This window comes from Pipistrellus kuhlii, unplaced genomic scaffold (genome assembly GCF_014108245.1).
Source record: "Pipistrellus kuhlii isolate mPipKuh1 unplaced genomic scaffold, mPipKuh1.p scaffold_m20_p_2, whole genome shotgun sequence".
Lineage (NCBI taxonomy): Eukaryota > Metazoa > Chordata > Mammalia > Chiroptera > Vespertilionidae > Pipistrellus > Pipistrellus kuhlii.
Window position 1 is genome coordinate 70,183,144 of NW_023425515.1, and position 16,754 is coordinate 70,199,897.

Here is a 16,754-nt window from a genome sequence, read left to right on the forward strand (position 1 = left end):
TTTCAAACAGTCCAAGTAGGTATAGTATAAATTAAGTAGCAAAACCTAAGGCCTAACTAATGTTTTCCTCTCCTTCAACATGTATACCACATATTTAAAGTTTACAAAATAGTGGATTTTCTTCTAACCAATGTAAAGCTAACTTTGAAAACACCAGTTCTTGTTCTAGAAATGGTGACTCACCTGAAAGATTTACAGAGGACAGGCAGCTGCAACCCAGGTGCCCTTTCATAGCCTGAGGTATGCATAGGGACCAGGAAGTTACACAGCAATTAAGACTGCAAACTGTGTGGATGTACCATCGCCATCCACTGTGGGCAAGCTAGCAGCTATTGGGGTAATTACTTTCAGGAGCAAGCAATGAGCATGCAACTTGGGTGGCTAATTCATTGGGAAGAAAGGGGGCTCTATAGGATTGTGTCCTGGATCCAAAACTTACTAGTTCCATGGCCTTGAGTAACTTTTTACCTCAGTCATTGATTTAGTTTAGTCATCTTTAAAGGAGGATTAATAATGCTTAGTTCATAAAGTTAATGAGAGGATTAAGTAAATTAATATATAAAAGTATCCAGAACACTTTAAGAAAGCCAATACATAATGGAATTATTATGTTAGTGAAAAAAAGCCAGTAAGAGAAAGGCAAATACCTCATAATTTCATTTATATGGAGAATCTAATTGAAATGAATTTTAGAGACAGGACAGGTAGTTTTACGAAAAAAGGGATCCATGGGAGAGGAATGCATATGTGAAGAGAAGGAGACAGCTCCAAGACACCAGACTGCTTAACTTGCTTTCACAGAGGGTAAAGAAATGTTACAAGGGGAAGATATTCTTTCATAGAGAAATATGACCAGTACAAGAGAAAGTCATATATTCACAGAGGATTGAAGAATGTTGCAAGATAAGGGGAGAGGGCAACAAGTGGGCTTTGACTTTTGAAACTGATACTATGCAGGAGAATGACCAATTAGGAAGGCACAGGGGTCATAAATTAAGGAATTAAGGAAAGGTCCAATTAGAAAGGGTAATGTTCAGACAAAGAGCTGCCAGCATATTTAAACTGAAGATAAAGAGACTCAGAACAGGATTTAGAATGTTTCCCATTTTAGAGAGAGAGCAAGCAGGCTGTTCCCAATTGGGAACCCCTGACCAGGGTGAGTTGACATATGCTTGCAATAAACTTCCACATTTTTATTTAAAATCTTTAGTCCACTAATTTATTCTTCAAACTTCATGAGACAAGAACTCACAGAGGGAGATTCTGCTTGCCCCAACTCCATGTAACATAATCAACAAAAAGCGATTTAACAAGTAGAATTAGAAGCATAGATACATAGCTGTCAGATGGGAGGGAATTGGGTGAAAAAGGTGTATGGATTAAGCAAAAATATGACACATGGGCATAGACAGCAGTTGATGATAGAAGAAAAGGGGGGTGGGTGAAGTGAAAATGGGCAAGGAAGGGACAAATGGGGACTGAAAGAGACTTTATTTTAACTGGTGAGTGCCTGATGCAGTGTGCAGATGTTTTGTTGACTACTATATTTGAAATCTTTATGGTTTTATTAACCAACTAGAGGTGCAGTGCATGAAATTAGTGCATGGATAGAGTCCCTAGGCCTGGCCAGCAATCAGGGCCTATCTGTGGGGTGACCAGTGGAGGATCAGGAGGCCCCCACTGGTGCCCACCTTGGCTAACATGGGGCTTGTGAGCTGGGGGCAGCTCCTGCATTGAGCATCTGCCCTCTGGTGGTCAGTGCATGTCATAGTGACTGGTCTTTTGGCCCGTCATTCTGGCTTTTGGTTGATTTGCATATTAGGCTTTTTTTTTTTTTAATATATAAGATGTTACATATTAGGCTTTTTTTAATATATAGGATGTTTAATATATAGGATGTTTTTATCCTATATAAAAAAAACTTTTTATATAGGATGTTGCTTCAAAACCTAAAAAGACAACAGATAACTGAAATTGACACCTAATCTTAAAAGATTATGTTCATTTAAAAAGTGAATTTTTAATATTTCCACTTGATTTATTAACTAGGCTATACTATCTTCTTTTAAGAAAAAAAAGACTATTTTTCCTAATACAATTTTATGTTTACAATAAAATTGAGAGAAAGGTAAAAAACAAACAAAATAGAACACAACACAACAACAACAAAAACCACACGTTTAATCCTAGAAGTATCTCTTTTGACATGAGAAAGTGAAATAGAAAGATCTAATTAGACATGATTTGGGAAAAATTCAAGTTAACAAATGGATTGAATATTGAAATATTCACAGCTAATTTAACAAATGATATTAAAGTTATGCTAAGAAATTCTCAGCCAAATGATATTTTAAATATTAAGACAGGGAGTTCCAATGAAAGATCTAATTTATAGCTCCAGGAGAGAAGATAAATTGATAAAAATACCTGTTGTAGCAAATTTTTATAGTATCAAGGATGTAAAAGCTCATTGCAAAATACATCACTTACAAAGAAAGAAAACTGCCATATTACTAACAGCTTTCACATCAATATTATTATAGATGCAAGGAGAAAATAGGGAAATAATCTTCAAAATGCTGAGGTGTAATAATTGAATTGATATCACCTTCCCTGGAAACTGTCCTTTAGACCACTTCACAACCAACATTTCCTTTTGCTTAGAATATATTCCACTTGGTAAGACTGTTATTTTTCCCCTCTGGATTTTCCCAGGATCTGGACCCATCAAGAGAGTTCCCTGCAAAAAAAACACAAAAAAACAAACAAACACACACACATACACACACACACACACACACACACACACACACACAGAGAGAGAGAGAGAGAGAGAGAGAGAGAGAGAGAGAGAGAGAGAGAGAGAGAGATTTAAAAACCTCCGATTCCCCATCCCTGGGTGCTGGTGCCATTTCGAAGCTTAGCCCATTTGATCTCCTGATGACCTAATAAATGTATAATTATTGAACACTTTGGCCTCATGTGTTTCTCCTTTGGCAACCCTAACATTTGGTGTTGAAATCTGGGAGGGTTCCATAGGAAAGGGAAGCCATTGTCCCCACTTTGATCACCCTGAATTTGCTACTCAGAGAGCAGTAGGCAGGATCAATTCAATCTGGACTTACTTCTGAATCATACTCGGTGACATGATTGCCTGCCTCAATTAGGCCTCCTTTCCTACCCAAAGAGGATGCCAGATCAGGAACCCCTCCTTCTGCATTGCTGAGCCTCCATCCCACACCGGCCAATCTTCTCTAGATGAGTGACATTTCACAATTTCCCTAGTCTCAAATCTTCTGTCCACTTAGTCTTACTGACTTCTCAAAAGTTCTCTGGTCTCAAAAGTCCTAGCATTAGGCCAGAAGACTCCTCTGTCATTTGGTCTTGGATCTTTCTGAAATTGGGACATCCAATCCAGAAGGTCTCCCCTTATGGCAATTTGTTTAGCAGTGGGATGCTTGCCTTAAACAGTCACCTTTGACTTGTGGTGTGTCACCCACACTTACCCTCATGGGCCATGCTTATTCTCCTTATCATAGGGAATATTTCCTTTGCATGACCTAAAACAACCCCTCTTGGCTGTCTCCTTCAAAAATCTCAACTGTCTTTGACTCTCAGGAGAGATTATTTTCTTTCATAATATGACTAGAGGCCTGGTGCATTAAAATTCATGCAATGGAGCAGGGGTCCCTCAGCACGGCTTGCCCCCTCTCACAGTCCAGGAGCACTCAGGGGCAAGAGGCAACCTAGGGATCCGGGGAAGGCAAAGCCCATCACACCTCTGCTGTTACCTCAGCTGACAATTCAAGCCTTGGCCAGCCCTGGTTACATGAGCTTTGGGCAGCCCTGGGTGGCTGGGCAGCCACATCTGAGGTTTGCCTATGCCTCGAGCTGGCACTGGGGGGCTAAAGGGACTCGGGGACTCCAGAGGCAGGCATGTGGACACCATTGCAGGGCTGAGGTAACTGGGTGACACCATCTTGTGGCTGTGGATGCCACCATCTTTGAGTGTAGGGCAGTCAATTAGCATATTCCCTCTTTACTAAACTGATAAGAACAGATACTACACTTGATCTTAGCCAAAAGGCCGAGAAGCGATATATTCCCTCTTTATTAGATAGGACTAGATGCATGAAGATTCGTGCAAGAATGGGCCTTCCTTCCCCTGGCTGCCAGCACCACCACCTTTCTGGCCAGTTACCTTTCTGCCTTCCCACACTGCCCAGAGGTCCAGAGTGGCATGGATGGTGCAAAATGCCTGAGTCATCACTATGGCAATGATGCAAGTGTCCCGCCCCACCACTATCTGTTCAGTGCCTGTGTATGCAAATTAACCTTCCATCTCTGTTGGGTTAATTTGCATACTCACTCCTGATTGGCCGGTGGGCATAGGATAGGTTTTAGTTCTTCCTTGAATGTTTGGTAAAACTCTCCTGTGAAACCATCTGGCCCCAGCTTTTGTTTGCCGGAAGCTTTTTTTTTTTTTTTTTAATATATTTTTATTGATTTTTTACAGAGAGGAAGGGAGAGAGAGAGAGCTAGAAACGTCGATGAGAAATACCGACCAGCTGCCTCCTGCACACCCCCCACAGGGGATGTGCCCGCAACCAATATACATGCCCCTGACCAGAATCGAACCCGGGACCCCCCAGTCCACAGACCGATGCTCTACCGCTGAGCCAAACCGGTTTCGGCTGTTTGCCGAAAGCTTTTTGATGACTGCTTCAATTTCTTCCATAGCTGCTGCCCTATTGAGTTGTTTGTATTCTTCCTGATTGAGTTTTGGAAGGTTTTATTTTTCCAGGAATCTGTCCATTTCCTCCAGGTTGTCCAGTTTGTTGGAATAGAGTTGTTCATAGTATTTTGTAACAGTCCTTTGTATTTTGGCAGGGTCTGTTGTTATTTCATCTCATTCATTTCTGATTTTGTTTATTTGGATCCTCTCTCTTTGCTTCTTGGTGAGCCTGGCTAGAGGTTCATCAATCTTGTTTATCCTTTCAAAGAATCACCTCTTGGTTTCGTTGATCTTTTGTATTGTTTCTTTGGTTTCTGTGTCATTTATCTCTGCTCTGATCTTAATTCTTTCTTTACTTCTGCTTACACTGGGCTTTTCTTGTTGCTCTCTTTTTAACTCTTTGAGTTGTAGGGCTAGGTAATTTATTACCATTTTTTTTTTCTTGTGTTTTGCAATAGATTTGTAAAGCTATGAACTTCCCTCTCAAGACTTCTCTCACTGTGTCCCATAGATTTTTGGATTGTTGTGTTTTTATTGTCATTTGTTTCCATTATGTTTTTTATTTCTTCCTTGATCTTTTAAGTAACCTAGTCATTGCTTAATAGCATGTTGTTTAGTCTCCATGTGTTTGCTTTCTTTGGATTGTTTTTATTGTAGTTGATTTCCAGTTTTATGCCACTGTGATCTGAGAAGATGCTTGATATGATTTCTATCTTCTTGAATTTGGAGAGACTTAGCCTATGTCCCAACATATGGTCTATCTTTGAAAATGACCCATGTGCACTTGAGAAGAATGTATATTCTGTGGCTTTAGGGTGAAATGTTCTGAAGATGTCAATTAATTCCATCTGATCTAGAGAGTTATTTAGGATTGATGTTTCTTTGCTGATTTTTTTGTTTAGAGGATTTGTTCAATGGTGATAGTGGGGTATTAAAATCTCCTACTATGATTGTATTGCTATTAATCTCTCCCTTGATATCCTCCAGGAGGTTTTTTTGTTTTGTTTTGTTTTGTTTTTATGTATTTGGGTGCTCCTTAATTGGGTGCGTATGTGTTTACCAGAGTTATTTCTTCTTGTTGGATTGCTCCCTTTAGTATTATGAAGTAGCCTTCCTTATCTTTCGTTATGAGATCTAATTTTTCAGATATAAGTATTGCTACCCCAGATTTTTTTTTTTTTTTTCATTTTCATTTGCCTGGAAAACCTTTTTCCATCCCTCAGTCTGTGTGCATCTTTTTTTCTGAGGTAGGTTTCTTGTAGACAGCAGATATATGGGTCTTGTTGTCTTATCCAATCTGTTACCCTATGTCTTTTGATTGGGGGATTTAATCCATTTACATTTAAAGTTATTATTGATAGGTATTTATTTGTTGCCATTTATTCTATACCCCTGTGTTCCTTCTTCGCTTCCTATTTCTTTTTTCTTTTTATTTTTTTAATTATTTTTTTGTTTACAGCAGACCCTTTAGCATTTCTTGCATTGCTGGTTTGGTGGTGATAAATTTCTTTAGTCCTTTTTGTCTGTGAAGCTCCTGATTTCACCTTCAATTTTGATTGATAGCCTTGCTGGGTACAGTATTCTTGGATTCAGACCCTTCCTTTGCATGACTTTGTATATTTCATTTCATTCCCGTTTGGCCTGATGATTTTCTGTTGAGAAAACAGTTGCTAGTCTGATGGTAGTTTCTTTGTATGAAACTTTCTGTCTCTCTTTGGCCACTTTTAAGATTCTTATTTTGTCATTGGTGTTTGCCAATTTAATTATAATGTGCCTTGGTGTCAGTTTTTTGGGCTTCATTTTGCTTGGGACTCTGTGGGCTTCTTGGATTTGTGTGGTTTTTTTCTTCCTTATATCAGGAAAGTTTTCTGTCATTATTTCTTTAAACATTTTTTCTGTTCCTTGCTTAGTTTCCTTTCCTTCTGGGACCCCTACTATGTGGATGTTATTTTGTTTTGTGTTGTCCCAAAGTTCCCTTAGGCTCTCCTCCTGCTTTTTAATTTTTTTTTTTTTTTTTTTTTTTTTTTAGAAGCTGCTCTAATTGGGTATTTTTCCCCCCCACCTTGTCTCCTAGATCACTGATTCGGTCCTCTGTTTCTTCTAGTCTACTCTTTTTTTTTTTAAATATACTTTATTAATTTTTTACAGAGAGGAAGAGAGAGGGATAGAGAGTTAGAAACATCGATGAGAGAGATACATTGATCAGCTCTCTCTTGCCCACCCCGTACTGGGGATGTGCCCACAACCAAGGTACATGCCCTTGACCGGAATCAAACCTGGAACCTTTCAGTCCACAGGCCAAAGCTCTATCCACTGAGTCAAACTGGTTTCAGCTCTTCCAATATACTCTTGATGCTTTCTATTGAGTTCTTTACAGCAGTGATGTCATTTTTCTTGGTTCTTCATTTCCTGTTGGTTCTTCATTTCCTCTTGGTTCTTACTCAGATAGTTGAATTTGTCTTCTATTCTTTTCAGCTACCTTATGATCATTTCTCTGAATGGTTGCTTGTCTCTCATTTGTTTACTTCCTTTTCTGGTGATGCCTGCTTTTTTTTTTTTTTCATATGTGGGCTGTTTCTTTGTCTCCCCAGGGTCTCTCTTCTCAGGATGTCTGGTTATGTAGTTCTCTCTCTCCTGCGTTGTACAAAATACATCACAAGCAGGTACAACACACAAGGCACTGAACAGCAATGAATTATTGATATTAATAACCTCCATAATAGTGACCACCAAAGAAAGGTAAATTAGGGGGTAGGAGAGAAAGAAGACTAAAAAGAAAGAAAAAAGGGGGGAATCAAAATGAAATTAGGAAAAGGAGAAAAAAATAAGCAAGACTAGAATGAGACTAAGAGAGAAAAGAGGAACAAGCTATATATATATATATATATATATATATATATATATATATATATATATGAGGAAACTCCAATTGAACAACCATTAATCATAGCAAATGCCAGCAAGAAGTACCTGGAGATTAATACAACCTACAACACCCACTAATATCAAGTGAGGAAAGGGAAAACAGAAGTAAAATACAAACTAAAATACAGCAAACAAAAACATACAAACAACCAAACAAAAAGAATAAGCAAAAAAATCTCACAAAAAAAGCATAAAACTTCAATATAGTTAACATTCAAACAAGCAACTACAAAAGGACAGAGAAAAACAATTTTTTGTTTTGTTTTGTTAGGACAGCGATAAGAAAGGTATGTATTGACTTGGAGCAGGGGATTGGAAGTTAGATGTATATAAGTAGGATGAAATTTTAGCAGGGGGTAAACAGAAAGAATAGGGAAAATCTAGAGTCGGAAAGGGTTAAGATAAACAGGACACCAAAAGGGGAAAGGTTAGGAAGAGAGTGATGGCATAAAGGTAAAGTTGAGATAGAATAAAGCGATGGTGAAGGAAAAGTGAAAATAGATTGTAGAATACTAATCCTAAAGTAAAATAAAGAGCAAATAAAATGGCACTTAAAACAATAAAAACAAACAAAAGTAAATAAAATTAAAAAGGTAAAATAGTAGTAGCAATAATGCTGATTACAAATAAAAATGTAATGATTAAAAAAGTAAAATCAAGTGAGGAAAAAAGAAAAAATAGTTTCTTAAGTAAATAATGAAAACAATGAAAATAAAAACAAAATTAAAAAAAAAATGTGCAGTAGTAAAGGTCATTCACTTCCTCTATCATTCTATTTGGCGCGCCTGTTTCCCAGTCCGGACAGTATTGCAGTTCCCTGCGTTTCACTGCTCCTCAGTGTTGTAATCCAGTCCTGATTTTTAAGCAGAGGGTGTCTTAATTTCTGGTGTTCCTTTTATTTTTTATTACACTAGAATCAATTTGTGATTCAGTCTGTGGGTGGCAGTGTTTCTGGGTTGACTTCCAGGACTTAAGGCCTCTCTAGCTTTTTTTTCTCTGTGACACTCAACCAGTTTGTGGAGGCTGGCGGGCAAGTCCAAGCAGATTGCACACCCCTGAAGCATGCAGGCTATCCCTCCGCATCAGATCAAAATGGGTTGCTCTTTAGAGATCCCCTCTGTTACCAGCTCTGAGGAATCCCTTCCACAATTACAGATCACACCAGCCCAACAGCCCAGGGCTTCTCCATGCAAACACCTCCCCGGTCCTCCAGCTTTCGCAGTGCACGGTGCTATGTTTCTGTCTTCCACAAGGACTAGAGTCCTCACCCTGTCCCCATGAAATCTGACCTTTCTGAGGTGGAGTGGAGAGCTCCTTTGAGTCTAAGCATTCAGGCTACCTGGGACCGGTGTTCTGGGGCTCACAGCTGCTCTGTGGTCGCCACAGCTGTGGATATTCAGGCCTCTGACAAGATCCACTTTTCCTTTCAAGATGGCAAGATTTCCCCATCCAAGCCTGTAGCTCCGGGAGGGGACCCAGCCGCCGTGGGTGCTTCCCTGTCAGGGGAACCCCATCCAGCAGGCCCTCACCTTCTCCTGGAGTTCAGCTATCCCTTAGCTTGCTAACAAACACTCCCTGTGCGATCCTCAGCTGTTCTTTCTTTCTGCTCTGGGACAAGGCTCAGAACACGTCTGTCTATTCTGGCGCCATTTTTTCCCAATCTCCCCTGAGTTCTTGTGTTTATTTTCTTATTGTCTTCCTTCATGGATTCAATTACATCATCATTTTAAACTCCTCCTCTCCCCCCCCCCCTCCTCTTAATTCATGTTGGAATGTTGTGTTGCAGTTTTCCTCTGTTTTGCAGCAATATTTTTCTAGCCAGTGTCTTAGTTAATAGGGAAGTTTTGTATCTATTTTTATTCCTTTTATCCCCCTTTTGTTTTCCCAGAGTAGCATTCTTTGGATTTGTAGTTGTACCATTACTCTGAAAATCATATTTGAATGAGTTGGATTTTTCTCAAGCACAATAATTTTTATTTTATTCTTTATGAGTTTACCACATATGCCACAGAACAAGATTTCAATTGTTCCAGAAGGAGGATCTTTTGAAGGGAAGGAAGGGGCAGGTTTCCCAGTTTTTCACTGCAAGAGGTACCTCTTCTATTGCTAGAACAAATGCCACATCTGGTACCATATCTCACCCAAGGTTTGGATCTTAACTTGGTTTATGAATGCTCCAATCATCAATTTCAAACTTCTATGGCATCTTCTCTAAGTCTTTTGAAGAAACCACCTTCACCAAGGGATACACTCCTAATTATCACTTTCTAACTTCTCTCTTTTCTAGAAGTGCTTTATCTTGAATCTACCATTGCAGTGTGACTTCTCACCAGAACACATTCTAAACCTATTCTGCAATTTTTCATTTGTTCCTGTCCTCTTTGATCACAGCAAAGGACCCCATCATTTTACCTGTTGGTGTCTGATATCCAGCACTTCTAGGCCTCTTCTGCACATCCTGTTCTTCTCAGAGCCACCCGCAGCACTTCCAGAGCTTCCTGAGCTAAAACTGCTGACTTCAGATGCCAAAAACACTTACCATCCAGGGCACACACAGAAAGAACATGAAGAAAAGATAATCCGGTACTAATAGATATCATAAAGCACACACACTAAAATGTTTACTTCCTAAATAGAGAAATATCTATTTATGGCAAAAAAAAAAAGTAATATATATATATATATATATATATATATATATCCTTTGTCTGCTAAAGAGGGCGTAGGAATAGGACTGGGCTGGCACAAGGCCCTAATGAACCATTAAGTACATAAGTGCGAAAGACAAGACTTCATATGTGATCATAAAGGCAAACTAAATTGGAGGAAGTCAGTAGATTTCATGACTACAAAGGGAAATACTGCCATAGTAAAAATTAAAATCACTTAGCCTGGATAGCTATTCTGGATTGCTACCCTTCTCATCTACAGAAAATTCTTACAAATAAATTATCTAGAAATCACCAACTCATACATAGATGAAAAATATAGAAGAAGATGAAGGGAGAGTAGGAAAGTGCTGCCACAGCACTTGTATAGATGCCCTTAGAGAAAGAGGATGGGAAATAAAGCACAACTATTAACATATGCAGAATACGTTGTCATGGAACAATTGCAAAGTGTAAATAAATATTTTAATTTTAGCTATTCTAGTGGGTGTACAGTGCATCATAGTATAATTTTGATTTGCACTTCCCTGATGACTATCAAAAGCAAATGTTTAAAACTGTTAGAAAAGCTCTGGTCAGATGGCTCAGCTGGTTGGAGATTTGTCCAGTACAGCCAGGGTGCTTAGTTTACAGCGAAGGTTGCAGGTTGGATTCTAGGTAAGGCACAGACCTAGGTTGCAGTTGTGATCCCTAGTAGGTGTGAATAAAGGAGGAAACAGAACCAAGTTTATTCCTTACTTCAATATTTCTCTCAGTCTCTCTCTCTCTCTCTCTCTCTCTCTCTCTCTCTCTCTCTCCCCTCCTCCTCCTCCTCCTCCTCCTGCTCCTCCTCTTCCCCCTCCTCCTCTTTCTCCCATCCTCTCTATTAATAAAAATATGTCTTAAGTGAGGATTTAAAAATAATAAAAACAAACAAACGAATTTGAGAAAAGAATATCACAGAAAAACTTTATTGTCTGCCTTGGTGGGTGGGGGCAGAACTGAGTCTGATTAAGAGGAATATAACAAATGCCCTCTATTAGAACAGTAAAACAGAGACACTGAAGAACCTTCAGGATCCTGCCTTTAGCACTAGAGATATGACTACTGAGTTACTGCATTGAGGTTTGCTGGAGCTCACAGATATTATTGAACCATCATCATTGTATTTACCTTAATCATGAAAGATACTAGAATAATTATGTCCTTGTACATAATTTCTACCTGTTTAATTCCTAGCAATGAAATTCTAGCAGCAGAAAATATATTTCTTAAAAATACTGCAGAGAAATAGCTTTTTAAACATCGGGGGGAGGGGGGGGGAATGGCTAGATCTTACATCTCTTCAGTCATACTAAATCGATCTGCTCAGCAGTGACCTTGTCCTGGGACCCCGCAGATGCTCTGGTCCTGCCATGCCAAGACCAAAGTCACAGCTCTACACAGCTGCCCTGTACCGGCACCAGCAGGGGTCCACCCTCAGCAGGCCCTGGTGTAAGTCCATGATCCCACCTATCAACCTGGACAGTGCCCACATCTAGGGATGCGCCTCTGAGCCCCCTGGGAATTTTCTAGCTAACCAAGGTACTGAGAGGTTGCTGAAGCCGGGCCCAGTCTGACATGGCCAATAATCTCCTAACATGGCCAATAATTCTATGACTAAAGTATTTCCAGGCCTTGCTTCTATATTGCCCACTTGATTATTTTAGACATAGGAAAAGCATAGGACTGTTTTACTAGACCTGCATAAAATTCATGACCTGGTGTGTTGGGTTGTTGGAATATCTAGTAAACTTACAGTTTCTTCCATACTCATAGTTAAATGATGATTTGTGTATGCCATGGTCACTGAACATTTGTATCTTCTGATAAATGAAACAGTCTAAATCATACTATCAATTAGTTGTTTTTTTAAAATATATTTTATTGATTTTGTACAGAGAGAAAGGGAGAGAGATACAGAGTTAGAAACATCGATGAGAGTCATCGATCAGCTGCCTCTTGCACACCCCCCACTGAGGGTATGCCCGCAACCAAGGTACATGCCCTTGACTGGAATCGAACCCGGGACCCTTCAGTCCCCAAGCCGACGCTCTATCCATTGAGCCAAACCGGTCCTGGCAAAATCATACTATCAATTAGTTTTAAAAAAGACATGGACACTGTGTATGCTTTATGTGCTGTAATTAAAAACAATGAAGTGATTCTATCTATCTATCTATCTATCTATCTATCTATCTATCCATCCATCCATCCACATGCCAGTCAGAGTTCTTGAGATAAATAGAACCAATAGAATAAAGAGAATAAATTTACTTTAAAGACCTGACTCAAATGATTATAGAAAGTGGCAGGTATGAAACCTACAGGGCAGGCTAGCAAGCTGGAAACTCATTAGGAACGGAAACTCTAGTCTTCAGTAGAATCTCTTCTCTGTGGAAATCTTTGTTTTTAGTCTTGAAGCCTTTGACTGATTAGATGAGGCCCACCCAGATTGTTGAAGGTAAATGCTTCTACTTAAAGTCAACTGATTGTTTTTGTTAACCACATATGTTAACCAGTACTGAAAAGCCACACCGAGCCTAATGTTTGACTAAGTAATGGAGTACCACAGCTTTAACCTGTTGACACATAAATCAAACATTTAGAGAAGGAATTACACAAAAGAGTGAACAGTAGGGACTGGGAAGTCAATGGGGGTCTCTTTCTTGGGGGTCATCACAGAAGGTGTTTAGTTTTGTGAAATTAAAAAAAAAAATCATTTTTGACCAGATAAGAAAGGTATAGAATGCACTGATGGGCAACATACTTCTCAGCTATTTTTTACTGAAAAATTAGGATATTATTCTAAGGATAAACTGGAAATCCATAAATAGGATATATTGCTTCTAATTCTGAGGATAAACCGAAAATCCTTTTTTCATTTTCACATTCAAATTTTGAATTGATTTACAAGTAGTCTAATTTCACACTACCATCTCTCAAAACAAAGATCAAAAGCAGTGATTTTCAACCTTTTTCATTTCATAGTACATATAGACTAATTATTAAAATTATCTTGCACACCAAAGACATTATTTTTTGCCAGTATGACAAAAAAATAGGTATAATTTTGGTTGATTAAAATAATAATAATAGAAATTACTTATTCTTTTTGCTCCAAAGTGACTTTTAAAATAATCAGGTGCCTATACTTATATATAAGGATTTCTGGAACCAAGAATTAACAAATCAGATGCAATTTTATTATGTGACATGACCAATAAGAGGCTACTCTATTTTATGACCTATATGTTTATGGTTTAAGACAGAGCATTCACACTAAACAGCTATTATCATTTTTTATATGACAATCTAGGGGGAGAAAAAAAGGTCTAAATAGTCAGGTATTGTATATTTTAAAAATTCTTATAGCACACTATTGGAAATTGCTGGTCAAAAGCACAAAAGTAACCAAAGAAGACTGTTTCTATGCCTATTTTCCAAGTCTTTTACTCATTGTATGCCCATAATTATTTGGGTGTGTTTATGTCTGTGTATGTATGTGGAGTGCTTATGACAGAAAAGGTCTTGTGACATAGCAGCAGGTGAAATAATTCACAAAAGTTGTCAGCCTGAAGTCAGAGTCAATTAGGAAATCTCAACTCCTTATTCTCAGTCCAATGTCAGAGCATGTAGCCCAAGGTCACGACATCTGAGTAGGGTTGCAAGATCACAGAATAGTCTTTCCTAAGATCAATGGCAGGGCTGAGCCAAAGATGGCTGAAGGGACACCTTCTGGCATGCTCATGTATCAGGGATTTACTTGTTGGCTAATGATAGCAATAACAGTTTGTATCTGACAGACACAACTAGATATGTGCAGTGAGAAACTCTATATTTGAAACTGGATTATACTAGATCTATACAATTTCCTTTTCTGTTGCTGTGGCTGTCACCACAGTTTCTGTCAGTGAAGTTTGTGCTTTTATTTTACTTTTTAAAATGAAAAGCAACTGTTGTCATAACAAAAATGATGGCTTGTTGAAAATCATATTAAATTAACTTTTAATTTTTCTGTATACTTTAGACAGATATTTTTCATATGCATATGCAATTTCTAGACTGCTATAATCATAGCAGAGAGAATTAAAATTTTCACTTAAACTCTTACTACATTATTTTATGCTCTATATTTCATAATAGTGCTTTATAATTGGTTTGTTATTACAAAAATATATTCTGATAGAAAATATATAAAATACTGGTAAATAAAATAAACATTGTCACTCTTAATCTTACCACCATGCTAAAATTCCTATTAGCAATATTTCCCTATGACCTTCATATTACAGAAGCATATATACACATAAGTATAGTCAAATATGCATGTATATACATGCATGCATCTGCATGCAATGAAATTCTACTAGTTTTTCTTTACTTTTTGTTAAGCCTGCATATAAAAATGGGTGTTTTATATTTAGCCTTTAAGAACATATTTAAGTGGCTGAATATTATGTAATTGTTTATTGAATAATAGTGGGATAAAAACTTTTGTTATTATTTATTTGTGCTTATTCCTGGTAATAAATTATTAATACTAAGATGCTGGGTTACAGATATGTATGTTTACTAGGGCCTAAATATTTTTGCCTTCTCCTCAATTCATAGGTTGAAACCTTATACCCAAGGTATGGGGATAGGAGGTGAGGTCTTATGAGGCCTGCATATCCTTGATACAAAAATCTGTCAAAAATAATATTTAAAATAAAAATTGTCTAAATTCACTCACTCATGAGCTAATATACAATGATTAAGTGATATACTCATTAACTAAATCTGAATTGTGTGTCTGTCTATAAATAGGTAAATAGAAAGATAAATTTGGTTATCAGCTTAATTTGACATTAAAAAATCAACCAGTGCATTTTAGCCTTAGGCTAAAAATTAAAAATCATATAATTATCTTAATAACTGCAAAAAAACATTTGCTGAAATGCAACATCAATTTTTTTTTTTTTGCACAAAATGCACACACAGGCGATAGAAAGGGGGAGGGGGAAGAAGGGCATGTTTTCCCCCCAACAATTGGTTGTTTTTAACAATAAAAATGTCTAAAATTACAGCTAAGAAATATGACAAACAATAAATTCTCATGCTTACTTACAAAATATTCTGAGGTTTTCTCTTTTTCCCTCATGTGTAACATATTCCTTTGCTTCTTCATTTTGCTTGACTCTCTGTTGGTTTCTATGCATTAGATGAGACAGCATGGCTCCCAGTCTTGAAGGAGTGGCTTTTTGTAGATGAAACTTGTCCTTTAACCCTACCTCAGCTCTTGGTCTCCCGAGCTTTGTGATTGTCCAAGCAGCTTATTTCATTTTCAGTCGCTCCTGGTAGTTGAAGGTGTGACAAGCACAGTCAGTGCCCCAAAGGGGCTGACCTCAGCCCGCCCTAGATGCAGGCTGTCTGGAAGCCAGGCCCTTAGACAGCTTTTCAGGAATGCAAATGCATCCCCTTCTGTGGGACCTCCCGCAGGAAGCCCTGATGGCCACCAGAGCCAGGTGGTCTGGGCGTGTCCCCTGGTGGCACTGGGAAACATCAGAGCCCAGAAGAGTGTTATCAGCTCATTTCAGGGAGACACAGGTGAGCTGAGGCAAGCAGAGGGATAGCACAGAGAGGGCGTCCACCCGCCTCCCCTCCCGGAGGGCAGCAAGCAGCCCCCTAGGTGTGCCAGCCCTGCAGCCTCCTCCTCAGGCCTGCTCCAAGAAAAGCAGCACACTTCTCTCACAGAGAGGCGAGGGGTGTGCTTCCGTCCACCAACATCTGTCTCTTCCCTTGTTATAGTCCCATGGGACCCAGGAAGGCAAGCTGCCCTGGCCACTAAAGCTAGATTATCAACAGGTGGCTCCTGTTTGGTGGCTGCAAAGATCCAGGCACCAGAGTGGCATAAACACTCCCTCTGGGAGACACCACTGCTCTGGAGCCCAGTGGAGGGGGAATGCAAGGATGGCACCTGCTGGGTACCCAAAGCAGAAAGGGAGCTTTGGGGAAGGTGTCTGCACAGATGGGGAGGGGAGAGAGATAAGAGGAGGAGTATAGGATTATAAAAGCAAACAAACAAACAAACAAAGGCAAGGTAGAGGAAGAGCCAAAACCAGTTTGGCTCAGTGGATAGTGTCAGCCTGTGGACTAGAGGGTCCCAGGTTCGATTCTGGTCAAGGGCATGTACATTGGTTGCGGGCATATCAGGAGGCAGCTGGTCGATGTTCCTCTCTCATTGATGTTTCTAACTCTCTATCCCTCTCCCTTCCTCTCTGTAAAAAAATCAATAAAATATATTTAAGAAAAAGGGGGGTGGGGCCAGGGGTAGAGGAAGAGAGTGAGAAAGGCACCCACCAGTCTCATGCCCAGGGTGTTCCAGCAGACTCCTGGGTGCGTGTGAAAAATCAGAAGCTTTACTA

The 16,754-nt window shown here is 39.0% G+C and overlaps 1 pseudogene; it reads right to left on the reverse strand.

Moving 5' to 3' along the window:
- Nucleotides 1-3,987: 3,987 nt before the first annotated feature.
- LOC118724957 lies at nucleotides 3,988-4,099 on the reverse strand (annotated as a pseudogene).
- Between the last annotated feature and the right edge of the window lie 12,655 nt (nucleotides 4,100-16,754).